The sequence below is a fragment of the Haliaeetus albicilla genome, chromosome 1, assembly GCF_947461875.1.
Source record: "Haliaeetus albicilla chromosome 1, bHalAlb1.1, whole genome shotgun sequence".
Taxonomy (NCBI): Eukaryota; Metazoa; Chordata; class Aves; order Accipitriformes; family Accipitridae; genus Haliaeetus; species Haliaeetus albicilla.
In genome coordinates this window covers 3,981,251-3,997,781 of record NC_091483.1, presented here as the reverse complement: position 1 = coordinate 3,997,781, position 16,531 = coordinate 3,981,251, and the positions used below count along the sequence as shown (strand labels likewise).

At 40.4% G+C, this 16,531-nt stretch overlaps 1 protein-coding gene across 2 annotated transcripts in view; it reads left to right on the top strand.

Moving 5' to 3' along the window:
- Positions 1-9,373: 9,373 nt before the first annotated feature.
- The window catches only part of USP53 (ubiquitin specific peptidase 53), a 40,953-nt gene continuing 33,795 nt past the window's right edge, over positions 9,374-16,531 (top strand). For both annotated transcript variants that reach the window (XM_069801348.1, XM_069801200.1), the window contains exon 1: positions 9,374-9,492. The gene's annotated coding sequence lies outside the window, so the exon portion shown is untranslated. The remainder of the gene's footprint in view (positions 9,493-16,531) is intronic.

Here is a 16,531-nt window from a genome sequence, read left to right as displayed (position 1 = left end):
TTCTCTGCAAGAAAATACATCCAGTTCCTCTGACGTAGGAGTGGGAAAAGGATGGAGAAGGATTTAAAAGGACAGTGTAGGGAATGAGGAGATCTTGGGTGGCATACAGAGCAGCAAGCTAAGAATCCCCATGCCCAACATGGGAAGGCTAGCAGCCATGCAGCAGTCTGGAAAGTATCGCTCTGCTTCCTTTTCTGTTGTAAAGTTTCTCTGTAGAGCCAAGTTACTCAAGCTAGGCAAAATATTAACTTTAAACAGTAGTTACTGTAGTCATTACACTCAAGATTACTGAAAGATGACTATGCCAGATAACTACAAATTATTATAAACAAACATTTGAGGCATGACAGGCTCTTCCTAGGCTGGCCTACTGTACGTCAAGAAGCCAAGTAAGGCTTAATTCTGGCAGCTGAATTCTAGCAATATGTCATTCCTCAAATTCTTAATGAGAACATTTTGACTATTTCCTGGCAAGGAAAAAAATAAGAACATGCTGTTCAAATAGGAAGAAGAGCAAGCTGACCAGTTACAGCAAACATTACTGAACTAAAATGGAACATGCTTATTTTCTAGCTCACTTTTGCAGTAATTCAAATACATTTCATTAATGTATCGTCGCTGAAAGTGATACTACACACAGTTCAAAATAAAAACAAAAAAGTCTCCATATATTTAATGACGCTACTTTATCATTCATTCAGATATGGCCTATAAAATAGGCACAGAGAATGGAAAATGTGGAAATCAGAAGCATCAGTGGGAAGGAAGCTGTAAAGCAGATCTGAAACACTACAGTTCCATGAGATGGAGATAGAAGGCATTTGCCCCAGCCTTGATGTCCTTCTCTTCTAAGAGGCAAGAGAAACCACTAACAGCATACTCTGTTCGGAGCGAGACAGTTCAGACCTGAGTGTGCTCTAACTCCAGCTTAATGAAACACAGGACAAAACAAGTTCCATTCTATAATGTGTCCCTTGCACATTTTATTTTCTCTTAGCAATGTTTAGAGGCTTGGACAGTTAAAAAACTTCCTCTAATTTCCAATCTAAATTTATTCATACCCAGCTTAGAGTAATTTCTTAACAAAACCTTTTCTTTTTTTAATTAAAACAAGCTTTCTTTCCTATCACACTTGCTTCAACTAGTATATTCAAAGACTGTAAGGTCTTTTACGCTTAACTTGTCTAAACTAACCATCCAAGTTCTTTTAGTCTCTTGTCCACTCCTCTCTTTTAGTAGGGATTTTTTACAACTTTTCTAAGTCCGATTTCTTGCATGTGGATTTCCAGATCTGTTCTCATTTCTAAAGTTTCACCAGCCACATGTACCACGTGTGGCATTAGTACTTCCTTATCTGTACAAGAAATATAGGGCTGAATTTACTTAGGACTGAATTTACATTTTCCACAGTAACATCAAATCAGTGGCTCACAGCCACCTTTTCTCTCATTTTCCATCCAACAAGCTCCGAGCTTCTATCAGACAGCCTTTCCTATTAGTCCCTAAGCACGTGACCTTGTACTTTATATTATTCTATTTTATCCCATTTTATTTCTCTACTTCTCAAGGTCATCCAACTATTCCGGTATGACACGACCCTACAGGGACTGTTTCCCAACTTTGTGATGTCAACAAATTTCATTAGCAAGTTCTAGTTTTTGTGCCAAGACCACTAATGAAAAAATTAAAAAATACCAGTTTCAGTATCAGTTTTTGGACAGAGCTCTAACAACTTCCCCCTGCTGTTCAGCTTAACATATTGCCATGTTTTCCTCTGAGGTACTTCTTTGCCCATCTGACAATTCATTTACTAATTCCCCTCTTTTTCAGTTTAACAATCTCGTCTGTCTAGAAAAGCAGTTACTGTATCACAGAAAGAAAGCAGGCAAGTCTGGCATTATCTGCCTATGGAAAAAAGATGGTTTATCCTATTTACTTTGATGTAATTTTTTTTACCTCCTCCAGAATTTTTTTTTTTTTTAAATCTGTATGAGGAGAAGCTAAAAAGTGTGTGTCCTCTACAAAAAAGCCAATCTGCCTTACTGTCCATGTCACAGAAAACTAGTCAGTTAAGATGTTCATTTCAGCTTTGAGCCTCACCCAGAAAACTTTCACTCTTGACTCGAGGAGCAAGTGCTTCCTACTCCTCCTTTCCTTGTCCAGAAAAATAGTAGTAACATGCTTTTACAACAGCATCAATAACTGGGGACTAAAAGAAAAGTTTTTACCAAAGGTTAGAATAGATCTGGCTTTAAATTTATCTGACAACTTCAAAAAAACCATTCCCATAGATTTTGCTACAATTTAAGTAGAGCATAGTACAGAGGTATTTGAACTAGCTAGCTCTGGAAATAGAAAAAAGTATGGATGTCTCAGCACGGTAATATCTACAAAGTCATCATGTTCTCTGATTACTGGGATTTAAATTTTGTACAGACTAAAGTCATGTAAATTAAATTTACACCTGCAAAGTAACTTACTAGATTGCAAATGGAAACCAGCTGCTTCTGTGCATAGAAGTGGGGCTAAACATTTTTGTATTACACTATAGACTATATTCTGGGAGCTCTGAAAACTTCAGAAAGGATTAAAAAAAAAAAAAAAGCTAAATCCTGAAATGCAATGAGCACTGAGAACACTTAACAAATCAACTGCCTTTTTTTTTTTTTTTTTTTTTTTAATCAGCCTATTCTATAACACAATCCTGTTAAATTTTGCTTAGGTATAGACTGAGGTGTGGACTCAACTCAGAGATTTTACATCAAATAATGTTCAGTTTCTCACACAGGACAATATAAGTTTTTTAAATACTTGCTAGCATTTTTGCATTTATTATCTATTATCATTTATTATATTTCCTGTATTTTCAACTTTTAATGAGACAGAGTATATATTATGTAATGTTAACTACTGTATTACTCCTAATTTTATATTCACTGAATACTGCTCTTTTGACTTTGTTTTACTTCATGTTGGGTTTCACCCAAAAAAGCTCAATTTAACCACAGAAATTGTCTATGTGAATCCAAGCAATGAGCTTTTTAAGGGAACATCTCTCATTCTTTTCTTTTTCTGTTGCAGACATCCATTCTTATTGGTTTATATCCTAAGAGAAAGCAATAAACCAGACCTGCAAATTTGAAAGGATTGTGCAAGACTGATGCAACGCAAACAAAGATCATCATTAAAACTTTATGTTTTCAAAAGCACCCAGATGAGGACACAGTTTCAAAAAAGTGCCTGATATATCCAGCATGCATAGAATTTTCTCATACTTCTGTTCCAGGAGCTAACTTTAAAAACAGAGCAGCCTAAAACAGGAAGGGATTTCAGTTGCATTGTTGCTCCACAGAAGTAGATTATTGGACTGGAAACTGGATTATCCAAGAGGAAAAATATTCATTTGCAAGATTTACGCAACCCGCACCCTTTCCCTTGTTCCTAAAGAATGAACACAATGATGCACACAGAGATCTTGTTCCAGGCCCATTATCATCAAAAAGTCTGGAGAAGAATGAAAACCAATGTTTCTTTTTCTCAGGGTGAAATTCTAGATGACTTCAGTGAAATTGCTTCTGCCACCTCATTGAACATTTTTGCACTTGAAAAACTACTGGGAAAAAATTTATAGTCAGGTTAATGTACAATGAATAAGTAAGAGCAAAATATAGTGTTTATTCCTGCACCTAAAGGAAGAAAACTTAAAAAATGGTGGTTATGCTCTGTGAAAGTGTGTCTACAGCTAACTGAGAGGAGGAGGAAGATGAAACTTGAACAGAAATGACAGGAAGTTTAGAATCTCAGCCCATGAGACAGCATGCAGCAGAGTCCTCCCTGTAAGTCTGTAATGCCCCTTTATTTAAACTCTCTTGTGGTCTCCTGTTTTCTGTATTACTTTTTTTTTTTAACCTAGCTAAAATAAACCAACACTTATTAACACTCCCATTACTTCTGAAGCTTTAAGGTGAAAAAAGTGATGCTTTTTCAGACAGGATCAATTCTCTCCTTCTTTCACTCATGTCTTCTTATGTCCACAATTTCTTTTTCCTTCCTTCTCCTTTTCTGCTGCTCATATTAACCCTTGTTTCACTACTTCATTCTTATTTTTCACCTTTACTTTTGTCATTGCTATTCCATATACTCCTCCTAAATTGTATGTCTCTTCATTCTGTTCTCAACTCCCTATGTTTTGCTCTTGCTTAGCCCTTTCTTGTAGACCCAGTATGCATGGACCAGGCCTGCAGCATGTCTATAAGCACAAGCACAGCCAGAAAGGCTACGAAGAGCAAAATACCTTTTAAATGTAGTGCTCCAGGTAAGATAAAAAAAGGAGTGGGAATCTAGCTGACTGAACATGTATGCCTGAGTGAGTCTAAAGAAATGTTCCACTAGCCTATTTTGAAAAAGAAAATGGATGTGCGTGTAAATTTTACACTCTATACAGGATGTGGGAATGAGAGCAATCAGATGACTAAGCTTCATGTGACTGCTTGCTGCAGGCTACATAAGGAAAACTTTGCTAGAGTATGTTTAAAAGGAAAGGTTGTGCATATAGGTACTCAGGGCAGGGGAGACTTGAGGACTGGAATATAGTTAGGTAAAGTTACCCATTAAATAAAATGTCCTCACGTAGCTTACTGCAAGCTGAAGAGATATTTTTTACTCGTTCTGCTCTTGTTTGGGATCTTTTTGTGATAATATAGCTGAACATACAGCCTAGAAAACCTGGACTAAAATTTTGTCAGGGCTTCCTTTCAGCCCCTCTAGGAAATACATACAATTATTATTTTATATTGCAAATAATAAAAATACTATTTACTTTTTCTCTCATTCTTTTACTCCTTCATGGCTCTCCTTCCTACCAATCTGTTTGCCTTACGATGGGTAACTTGCAGCATTACGAAGAGCACTGAGGTACCTGCTCAGTGAAAAACCACTGCTCCAGAAGACAAATAACTACCAGAGTGTCTTGGAATTTGAAAGATTTTTTCTCCTCTCTGGGCAGAAAAGTTTAAACATATGATTTGACAATATCCCAGAGGCTTAGAGAACATGGAAAATCACGTATTCTTAAGTAGTTTAGCAATACAGCATCTTAAGTAACATTTATCTTAATCAAACTTTATCCTGCTACTGTCTATGTGGAACAGTGCCCAGTTTCCCTACTATCTTTCAAATTGTAGATTCTTCTAGAAGAATGATTTTCTTCATTCTTTTTCTTTTGAGCAGAGTAGCACAGCCTCAGACACTCTCTTAAGAGCTCAGTAATTACTTCACAAAAAACACAATGGCAGTTCCCAGCACTGGAATTAAACATACTTTTCAATTATAATGGGAATATTCTGTAAGTGTCTTAAAGCCAATGATAAATGGTACTTGATCACACAACATTCTTTATGATAGGTCAGTAAAACAGACTGGACCATAATAGGCAGTATAATGTGTAGTGCTGAATTACATTCAGTGAAATACATTAAAAAAAAAGATTTAACTAATGAACCACACCTTAAATTCTTCATTAGCTTGTGGAATTTTCTGCTTCAGACACTACATATAATTTGATAATTTATTTTTTGCAAAATTCCCCAGTAAGTACAGACACAGTTCCTGTTAAGCATGCTTGATCTCACATGATTATCAGAGGAGGAAGAAAGATCAGTGCAGAAGAACAACAGTAACAATGACAAAATCAATTAGCTACTCAATAGAACAATACTTAACTATTTTTTTTAAGAAATACAAAATTTAGTCTTCTACCCCTCCAGTCTGAGAAGATTTAAGCAGACGTAATTTCTTTATGAATTATCTGAACATGAAGAGGATAGTAACTGTTTGAAAAGGTTGTAAACTGTTCCAAGTGTTAAGAAGAAATATGAAAGAAAATAGAGAACAGATGTTCCAGTACAGCTACAGGTATGACAATGTTCACAGAAAAACTGTGTATACAAAACACATGATACAAAAAAAAATATTTTAGAGGAAGGAATCACAGTTTATTTAGAGATCAGCCAGTGGCAACAACTGTATAGATGACACTGGAACAGAAAAATTCTAACACAAAATTAAATCCTTTTCCATGCAGCTGTGAAATAACAGGTTTGCAGCTCCATCATCTATGAAAATGATGCATGATGCCTGCAGCTTTGAGAAAAAATATTTAATGCAATTACTTTTAAACCTTTAGATGTCTCTTAACTATGTTACGATTTTTCTTTTGGTATGTAACTTTCGATAAATATGTTTTAACCTGGATTGGACATATGCAAAAACCCAACGCCCTGGATATACTTAAGGATCTGGATCTGCCCCCCTTCCATTCTCTTCCAGCTCTGTGTTCCGTGTCACACCCTTAACCCTGACCCCCCATCAACCACTCTGCCACATTGTTCTTTCTTCCTTTTGAAAATCTTAATATTGGCCTGTTAACCTGGAGCCACGCTGAATGGTTGGATTAGTGACTAGAACTGTAAAAGCCTATTTTACTTTACTCTGGATCCCTCTCCTCCAAGTTTAACACCTTTTCAGCTCTCCAGTCAACTCTCCAGTTTAACAGTCTATGTTACTAATACTACCAAGCTTTACATAAACATCAGTACTAAAGCAATGTAAACATTCTTCTGCATCCCTGCATCATGCGTAGCACATATCCTGTACCAACAATAACTGCAACAGGAAATCATTTGCCCTTGTAGCATTGTTTTGTACTTGCACCATTTATTCTAATTTTAAAATTCTTCTTTTAGTTCATTTAGGGCTTCCTGTGCCGCACCTGTGTCATTCTCTGTCTGAACTGTGTGGAAGACTCTATTAAGATTCACTGGTAGAGAATCTTAAAATATACCATAATTAAAGCTCACAGACTACACTTACTCTGAGAAAAAAGGAATAGAAGAAACCGATGTAAGTCCTAAGGGACTTCTAAAAGATTAACAGTGAAAAAAAAATCTGTGCTGAAGAAAGGGCAGAGGCAAACAAGAAAGCAGAGTCCACAGAGAAGCAAAAATATCAAAATGAGGACATAATCAGAATGAGGTCATAATCCGACTTTGGGATTCACGGATGCCTTCGCTTGACTGGCTTTGCAAAGAAGTAATGCAGGGATCAAGGACTAAACTGATACTAACGAAAATGATAAGATGAATGTTTTTTATAAGTATACAATAACAAGATGCACTAACACAAAACCGGATTTTTACCGGTTTTGTTAACACACCAACTTTTAACATGTTTTTATCTTAAAATTTCTACTGAGAACCAGAAATTCAAATACCTATCAATAAACAGCTAAGAAAGAACTACACAAAAAAACCCCTAAGAATGCTCATTGTGCCAATATATTGTATGAATCTTAGGACGATGACGGAATCAGATACTCAATTCCCTTCAAAAATCACAAAATGTAGGAAACTTTTCAGAAAACAAGAGGCAAACAAATATGGTATCTGTTTAAAAATTTAAAAGTATACACATGTCAATTACTGGCCATAACATCTGAAAATCTCAAGAAAAAACAGTTTATACAAATCCTGTATTAAGTATCTCCAACTTCTGAATATAAGATGACTATCCAAATCACTGAAAAGTGTGGCCAGATATATAACAAGAGCCTGGAAAATTTAATGAAAATCTCCCCAAGGAATTTCAGGGGTTTTTTGAAGTGTAAAGTTGGCCACTTGATGAAAAATGTTGTAGAGTAAAACTGAGAAAACTGCGTTAGCCGGTGAGCTTCTTACACTAGCAACATCATGGAAGAAACACTACCAAAACTAATCTGATCAAGAATGGATTAAAATTGTTTTTTTAAATGCAAATGGACACAAGAACAACAAAAGTGTAGTATTTAAACAAGGCAGCAAACTAATTTGATGCAGCACCTTGTGTTCCACAGTTCTGGAGTGAAACATTACTGCAATCTGGATGACCTGAAGAAGATGCAGGAAGGGAACCTTACAGGGAAATTATTTAATTTACTATTGCAGCAGATGCTACTGGAAAAGTGAACATGCTTGTATACACATAAGCACTTTTCCAATCCTGAAAGACCATAGAAAAAGCAATTGGAAGAGAGAGAGTACAAAAAGTTGTATTCAGCAGCATGCGCTAAGGACCGATGCTGGGCGTGGTAATACTTAAAATATCATTACTAAACTAGAAATGAAATGTGTTAATGAAATCTACATGTTTATCCAGGAACATGGTAATAATAGTGAAATATAGAAGGTACTTGAGCAACTGGAAATACCAGTATTCATCAACATCTAAGTCCTTTCGCAAATAACAAAAGGAAACACCCCTTCCTCCCCAAAATAATAGAGCAGATAAAATTCACAGGGAACAGGGCTTTGAGGCAATGACCCTCGGGCAGGTGATATACAAGATTGGATCTTTCTGGGCAACACGGAACCCAAACACAACACAACTTTGAGAGGTATGTACACTCGTTTGGGGTTGGGCTTAAAAGCTGCCCTCGCTCCACCAGCGCTACTTCATGGGCATCTTAAGTAAAGCCAATGGGCGTAGACAGATATCCTGAAGTGAACATTGGAAAACAATTGCTGGAAAAGCAACTGCTGCCTCGTTCCTTTTAACGGGTTATTAACTCAAAAACCCAGTGGTTTGGAACGGCCCCAACAGAGGCTTCCTGGGCTGCGACCGGACGACTTCAAGAGCTGCTCCCAGTTACCTCAGGTGCAGCCACAGCGGCTTTTACACTTGGGACAACTGCTCTCTCAACCAGTGATAAAACGGGTAGGGAGGAGGTGTGTGGGGAGTTGTTGCGGCAGCCCCTTACCTTGCCACAGCTCCCCCAGCCCTTTGCCTTCGGCAGGCCGCGGGGAGCCCGAGCCCGAGCCCGAGCCCCAGCCCCAGCCCTCCCCGTCCCGTCCCGCCGGCTGAGGCGCTGAGGCGCAGTAACGCCCTCGGGCCCTCGAGCACGGACCGTTGAGGGGCGAGCAACCCTCCCGCCCAGCTCACCGCGCATGCGCAGCCCTAGCCTCACGCCGGCTGTGGCGGCCACGCCCACCTACCGGGCTTTCTCCGGCCAGAGCGGGAGGCGACGGCACGGCACTGTCATTGGCTCGATCCCTCCAATCGCCTTCGAGCGCTTCTTCCCCCGCCCCAACCCCCCCCCCCCCGCTGTCTTCCCACAGCGCCCCCTCCCTCTTCCTGGCGTCGGGCACGCTCGGGAAGATCCGGGTTGTCGTCGGGAAGACGCGCGCACTCCCCCGCCGCCGCCTCGTCTCCGCTCTCCGGTCGCCTCATTGCGCAGGCGCGGCGCCGGGCGGGAGAGGGCGGGAGTAAGGAGGGAAAGGGAGGAAGGAGGAGCGCGCGCGCGAGAGGCCGCCCCCGCCTCCCACCCCGGGCTGGCAGGCGCGCGAGACTCGGGAGGAGGAGGAGGGAGGAAAAGTTGTTGCGAGGGCGGGGCCGCGTCGGGAGTCGCCGCCGGGAGGGGGCGAGAGAGGAGCTGCCCGCGGGAGCCGCTGGGGACGGGAGGTGAGTCCGGGGGTGCCGGCGGGCGTCGGGCAGGGTCGTGTCCCCGGCGGGGCGGGAGGAGAGGAGGCGGCCCCAAGCCCCGGCGGGGGCCAGGCGGCCGTGGTCCCGAGCTAGGGAAGGGGGAAGCGGGGTCCGCCTTTTCTCCCCCGCGGGACGGGGCGAGGTGCGCCGGGCGGGACGAGATCCCCCCCCCCCCCCCCCCCCCCCCCACCGGCGGCGTCGGGACCGGCGCGGGCCGTTCACCTGCTGCCGGCCCGTCAGGCGGCGGCCGGTGTGGCGGGGGGGTCGGGGAGGGTGTCCCGTCCGTCGAGGGGCGGCCGCCGCGCGCTCGGCCGTTGGGGCGGTAACCGCCGTCTCCCCTCACGGCGTCGCGCCGAGCTGGTGGGTGAGCGGCCGGCCCCTGGCCGGGGCCCGCCCCTGGCCGGGGCCCGCCGGGGTGTGCTGCCGGGGTTAAATCCCTCCTGAGGACGGCGTGGGTGTGAGGGTCACAACCAGCTCGGGGTGGGGGGACGCGGACGGAGGAGAGCTGCCGGCGCTGCCCCTGTGAGTTGTGTAAGCGGAGAGGGGTGGGCTGCCGGGCACGGGTTTCGTGGCGAGACGCTGCGAGCTCGCGTGTTGGTTCTGCGAGAGGCAGAATGTGAAGTTAATGTTTAACGTGGTAGTCACATGCCCCTCAGCGAGTTTTTCTGGAGTGTTTTCAAAGAGTGTTTAGAACAGGAAATGCCAGTACAGGTAGTATGGAGCTGTTTGAAATTTAATCGGTTTACAGTATTCGGAGGCTGTGTTATTTGCTGTATTCATACAAGCAGAGTTTCAGAGGCACGTAGGTAGATGCATGCAAATGGGCTGCTTAGCATCTGATCTAAGTTTTAAATTTATCCCTTACTTTGATTTTCAATGCAAATATTTTTAAAACAGCTTTTCAGAGGAAATACGTCTTGTTCTCTTGACATGTGTTTTTCCCTTCCCAAAATAAGCGTGAGTTTTACATATTTCTACTTAATGCTTTATTTTGCACAGGCATGACAAAATCCCCTCTTGCTTAACTTTGAAGCTACTAGGATTATTTTAAGAGCAAAAAATTGCATGAATAGTTTTGTGCCTGATTGATGATGCAGTATCCCCTTTCCTTCTCAAGGCAATGAAAATTGCCTTGACTGACCTTATTATTAACTGTTCTGTTCTTGCAGAATGAAAGGGTGATTTTAGCTATCAAATTAGTGAGAGCTCATGTTATAATCTGAATATAAATTACCTTCATCAAATGGCAGGTAATCGTTTTTTTCCCCTAACAAATTGTTGCAAAGTAAGATGTGTTTACTGGTTGGTTGGGTTTTTTTAATATCAAATTACTTGTGTAAAAGGTTATTATCCTGGACCAGTGGGATGTTGACAATAAAAACACCTAAAATATCCACTTGACTTTCATATCAAAACTTGATAGTGCAGCATCTTTTTCAGTCGTACAGTGTGCACGATGTACTACTGACAGAATTGTTTGGGTATGAGACCCCTAGGACTTCAGGGCCAGGGTATTAGCACTACCATGTGTTTCAGTTACATTGCTTTCCAAGATCTTGGTAGCAGCACTTTGTCATTTTTCCTTGGTTAATGCCTCTTGATGGAATAAAACTGTTTAGTCACTTGAGGGACATAGTGATGGGAATGAAACCCATTCAAAGAGTTCCTCAAAAACATGCTCGTGGTTTAAGCGGAAACAAGTTGGAGTTTGTTGGGGCCGGGTGAAATGGTGATGGGTTGAGGCTGTAACAGGGAGATGGACTGAATCAGAATTTTAGACGTGTGGACTGAGTGAAGTGTTTGTAGATAGGTTTGTACAGATTTGTTTGTGAAGAAATACATGAAGTGTAAAGATTCAGGACATTCTTTTTTCTGTCAGGCCTATAAAATATGGGTGGGATTAACGGTGATGCTCATATTACTATTCTTTGCAACTCAGTTATGTAGTTTTTCCTGGTGACTTAAGGAATCAGAAGGCTTTTTGGGAAGGAACAGAACTCAGTATTTTGCACTTCTGTTAACGATCAAACATCTACACAGAAAACTGAAAGGCAGGGTTACGGTTTGGACAGGCAGTTAATCTGGGATAAAAAGGCAAGTGTGAGAATTATTGTTGTAATGATAGTTCTTTTGAGGCTCAAGAAAGAGTACACTGTAAACTTTGAACAAAGCACTTTGTAAAGGAGGAGGAAGATGGAGAAACAAAAATTTCTCTGTAGTTACTGTGTGATGACTCACTGTAAATGCTGGCCCATGTCATAGGTTCGGAATTTGTATTCTTTAAGATCTTTACTCAGAGTTCCCATTGTAACTATTTCTAAAGTTGGTTTCTAGTTGTAACAGCCCAGAGATGCTGAGCTGTGAACCTGTTGTTTTGGTTTTGATGTGAACAGGAAAGTTTTTATTGGAACAGCTTAAAAAAAAAATTGTATACTCATACAAAAGCCATCTGGGACAGCATCTACGCTTCTGGTTCTCCTATCTTGAAAGGATACAGAGAAGTATGACATGCAGGAGCAGTGGTTTGGCATATGAGGCACAGCTAAGTGGATAAGGGCTGGAGAAGAGACAATAGAAGTCTTTAAAATAGAAAAAGGCTGGCTTTAAAATCATCAGAGATTGGTTGGAAGAATTTCCAGAAGAGGTAACTGTCAAACATCCCTTTTGTCTCTTGAGGACTTCTTGAGTCAGTGACTGAAGGCAGAAGGAATGTGTCAGACCAGTACCACTGGCTGGTACACGTGTAGATGGCCCACAAAATCAAGGCTAATGGTCACTGCTGGGAATGTGATAGTTTTGGGGGATTTTTTTGGTCTTACAGTGTTGTTGTTGTTTCATGTTATGTGTGTTGCAAGTAAGTGCTATTAATGAAGTATTTTGTTTCTCTGTCTGATGGTTCATATAGTGAGAATTTGCATTCTTGTAAACATATTTCTTTGATAGCTTTTGAAGTGAATAGTATAATTTTCAAAGACAGAGTGGTGACTACAAAAAGCATTAGATGTATCTTACACCAAATGAGATCTGTTGACATATACAGTTCAACACAACAGTAAATGTGGAAGGGGACAGGATTTGTGCAGGGACCAAAAAAATTGAGCCAGCCCCACTGAAGTGGATGTAAGAGTTTATTGATTTCAAATTTCAGTCTTTTTCTACATTTTTAAAGCAACTTCACTGTTTTGTTTCAGGTTTGGGTTTTTTATTTTTCAATTGTGGGGAAAAAACATTGCAACCTCCAGTATTGTCACAGTAGAAATCGGATTTTTGTTCTGTTGACAAAAATGGGCAATTTTAAATGACAAGCTTTTGAGCTGTGGAAAACACTCAAATTTTTGCAATTGCAAGTTGTTCAATTTTTGATGGATTTTATTCTGTTGAGGAGGAGAAAGTAACCACAGTCCTAATAATGTTGGCTCACTGCAGAAAACTCTAGTGGTTTCCCGTCATAAGTTTATTCCCTTGCAATACATTTAGTCGCTCTTCCAGATTTTTGTTGTCTTGTATCTAAATTCCTAAATTATAACTTGTTGCAGTTTAGAAATTGATTGACCAGAGTTGTCAGACCGTTGGGTGGGTTGCCAGGCTCAGCCACATGGGTGTGAACTGCCTGCAGAAGCAAAAAGCTGTGTTGCTTAAAAGTAACCTTAGCATTGGGAATGAGAAAGATTTGCCATTAGTCATTTACGCAACACACTGAGTAGTTGCAAAAAGCTGAGAAGATGTAAATAGTGACTCTTCAGCCAAATTTCAGAGACACATAGTCTACAACTTTTGAACCCATTGGCAGGTTTCCACCCAATTTGACAGAAGGGATAGAAGTCTTAAAGATGATTATGTACTTACAGAGTGCATGAAAACAGGCAGCTGGCTGGAAGAGAGAGACCTTGTAAGAAGATGTAAGGAGCAGAGTTGGCATATACCCCAACTAGGGAAAAAACTGTGTGGTAACTCAGCTGTGAGGCATAAAACTATCAGGAGCCAGGCATTGATAGTTTCAGTATTCACAGGACCAACTGTTTACCTCATCAGTTTTATCTAATTGGTTATCAAAGATGCCTAAACCCAAATGTGCTTGTAGAAAGTGATTTGCTTAGGTAAAATAGTAACTGCACTGATTTCTAAGCTAGTTTAGTGATGTTACTTCTTACATTGAAAAGACTGTACCAGCTGCAGTTACTTATGCGCTAGGTATACCAACAAAACAGGTGATAACACACGTTTTTGCTGACTAGTGTATTTGTTGTTCTGAAAGATATAAAGGCAAGTGCCGGAAATTTGTGACAGGCATTTATTTTGTCCTGTAAGGCTGCACAACTAAGGGTAGCCAGGTGCTTGATGAGGTCATTGATGACTGAAGAACAGTGACTGAAATTAGGCAAGGTAGATTGACTGAGGCTGATAAATAGTTGGTTTGAGAGTTCATAACCCTTGTATAATGTATTTGGTTGAAAACAGTCATCCAAAATTGCCCTTCAGTCTGAAGGGTAAGAATATTTCTTTAACTCTCAGCTGCTAAAAATCTTATGTAGTATGTCAAGAACACTATGTGAAATAACTGTTTTGCTGAAAGATTGCACCTGTTGAAAACTCTGTATGATTTAATGACTTACGATCTATCCTCAGTCACCCACACCTTTGTCAAGCTAAGAACTTATAAAGAACTGGTAAACCCCAGTGGCTAATAAATGGTACAGTACTCTTAGCAACACTGGCTTACCACAGACATGTAAGAACAGTCTTCAATTCCTAATTATAGTCCTATACAGTATTGAATTTAAGTTAAGGGAGTCAGTGGTCTGAGTCCCAGTCATCTAAAAGCTTAACCAAATGTTACAGGAGGAGGAAGGAACCAAGGCTGATCAGCAGCATCACTTCTCTGGTTTATGGAACAATGTACAATGAGGGTAGGCTTGTCAGCAGAGGAATAATACTTTGGGGGGATGGTCCAAATACAGAAAAACTTGCTGTGACTAAACAGCATACATCCTTGCAGTGTCTTCCACAATAGCTTTCGTTGATCTTGGCTTTTTTTCTCCTCCTTTTTTTTTTTAAACAAAACTAAACTTTAAGGTATTTGTACAATGTAAATTTCAAAACAAGATGCTACTACAGACTTCCTCTCCTTAGGGAGAGGCTGTCATGACAAATGGATGACAGAAGTTAATCCCATTGTTTATGGCACCATTGGAAGGCTTGTCTACAGTGCCCCTTTCACTAGTGAGTAAGAAGCTACGCACCATAGTATTTGATACAGGGTATTAGTGGAGTAAGAAAGGGTAGTGGAACTTCCTACTCCAGGCTAGGACTTAGGAGTCATGTTGGCCAGAGAACTGTGTGTCAAGATAGTATTATTTCACAGCTACTGTCTGTTCTGTGGGTTGACTGACCATTTTGGGAGAGGAGTAGTAGATAAAACAAAGGGACTAGAGTGCCCATTTGGTATGAAGTTCTAGTTGAGTAGTAGAAGTACAGAGAGATCTTTTAAAAGGAATACCTTTGTGATATGCCCTTCTTGTTTTTTCTTAAATACCTGACATGTTTGAACTGCTATTGGGGGGGGGTGTTTAGTGTGACATACGCAGTTTAAAGAATGCATTTATAGAAAGAGTAATGTGACAAGGTTGCATGAAATAATTTTTAAGTAGTTGCTTCTGATCTGTCTACTGTTGTATTTAAATTTTCAGGAAAAGGTGTACTAATGTTGCAGGTAGTTAATAGAGGCCATATGAATATAATATCACAGTGCTTTGGAAAATGAATATCTGGCCCACATATGAAAACTGTGCAATGAATATATTCTGCAGTTCATTAGAATAAGATTGTATTTGCTTACCTGGTGTGATAGTTGAAATTGTTTGTATTCAGAACTTTGTGGATGTGAAATTAAACAGCAAGCATCTTAATGTAATGTGGCAGTAACATAGAGCTAATCCTGAACCATTTTTTATTAAATTCTTGCAGTGCATCATTATAACTCTCCTGAACCCCAGCCCAACAGCTAAATGCTTAGTGCATGTTTGTTCTAGGGCATCCTGAAATGCAAGACAAAATGACTTTCTAGAAGTTCTTGGTGAATGAATGCTCTTTGTCTTAGATTGTTCTAGAAGACCTCTTGTTTCCAAAACAGCATGTGTATTTCTTAGCATTTAAAATACAGACTAGGTAAACGCAGATGGTGTTCCTCCCCTCACCCTGTCCATATCCATCCATAAGTCTGTTGTTCAGAAACGGGGAAATTGTGCTTGAAAGTGTGATAAGAAAGAAACATACCACTTGATATAATCTCTTCTACCCTTGTGACTTAATGTGAGTCCAAAGGCTGAACTACAGACGTAAAATTTTTGTGGATGTTTTATAATTTTTGTCTGTTGGTCTTAGGGGTCAGTTTCACACATGTATTTGCAGTAGCTATCTTCCTTTTGCATTTGAAGAAAAAAAGAACACAAATGTTTCCCAAATTTAGCATGACTTTGGGTCTATTGTTACACTTTTTTTCAGATGAGAAAATAACTTGATTATGAAGCAAGGATTCAACTTTTCTCTTTTTTTGGCTGGAAAGGAATCCTGCCATTCTTGTCTATCCTTAGATTTCTTTAAACAAACTGTAGTCCAACCTCACAGTTGAATATGTGAGATCTGTTTCCAAATGAAATTTAGATACTAGAAACATGTCTCTCTTTTTCCCCAGTAACTTCTGTATTTTATCATTGGCATACAGTCTACCTTACTTTCCATCTATTTCCTTCCCTAATTTTGGCTGCTATATGCTGAGTATGAGCAGTTTTGGAGATGAGAGGTGTAGTGTATTCAGTAGGGAATTTATTTTAGGTGGGAGGCCCTGACAGCAAGCCTGGTGTTTCTGGGTCAGAACTGTATTGATCCTGTTGCTCCCGTTTACTCAAAGGTAGGAACACAATGAGGGACATCTCAAGCATGCGTTGGAGTGCAAATACACTTCGCACCTTTATGACTACCACAGGCCATCTGTACTGTTGCCAATCCAGTCTCTTTACTG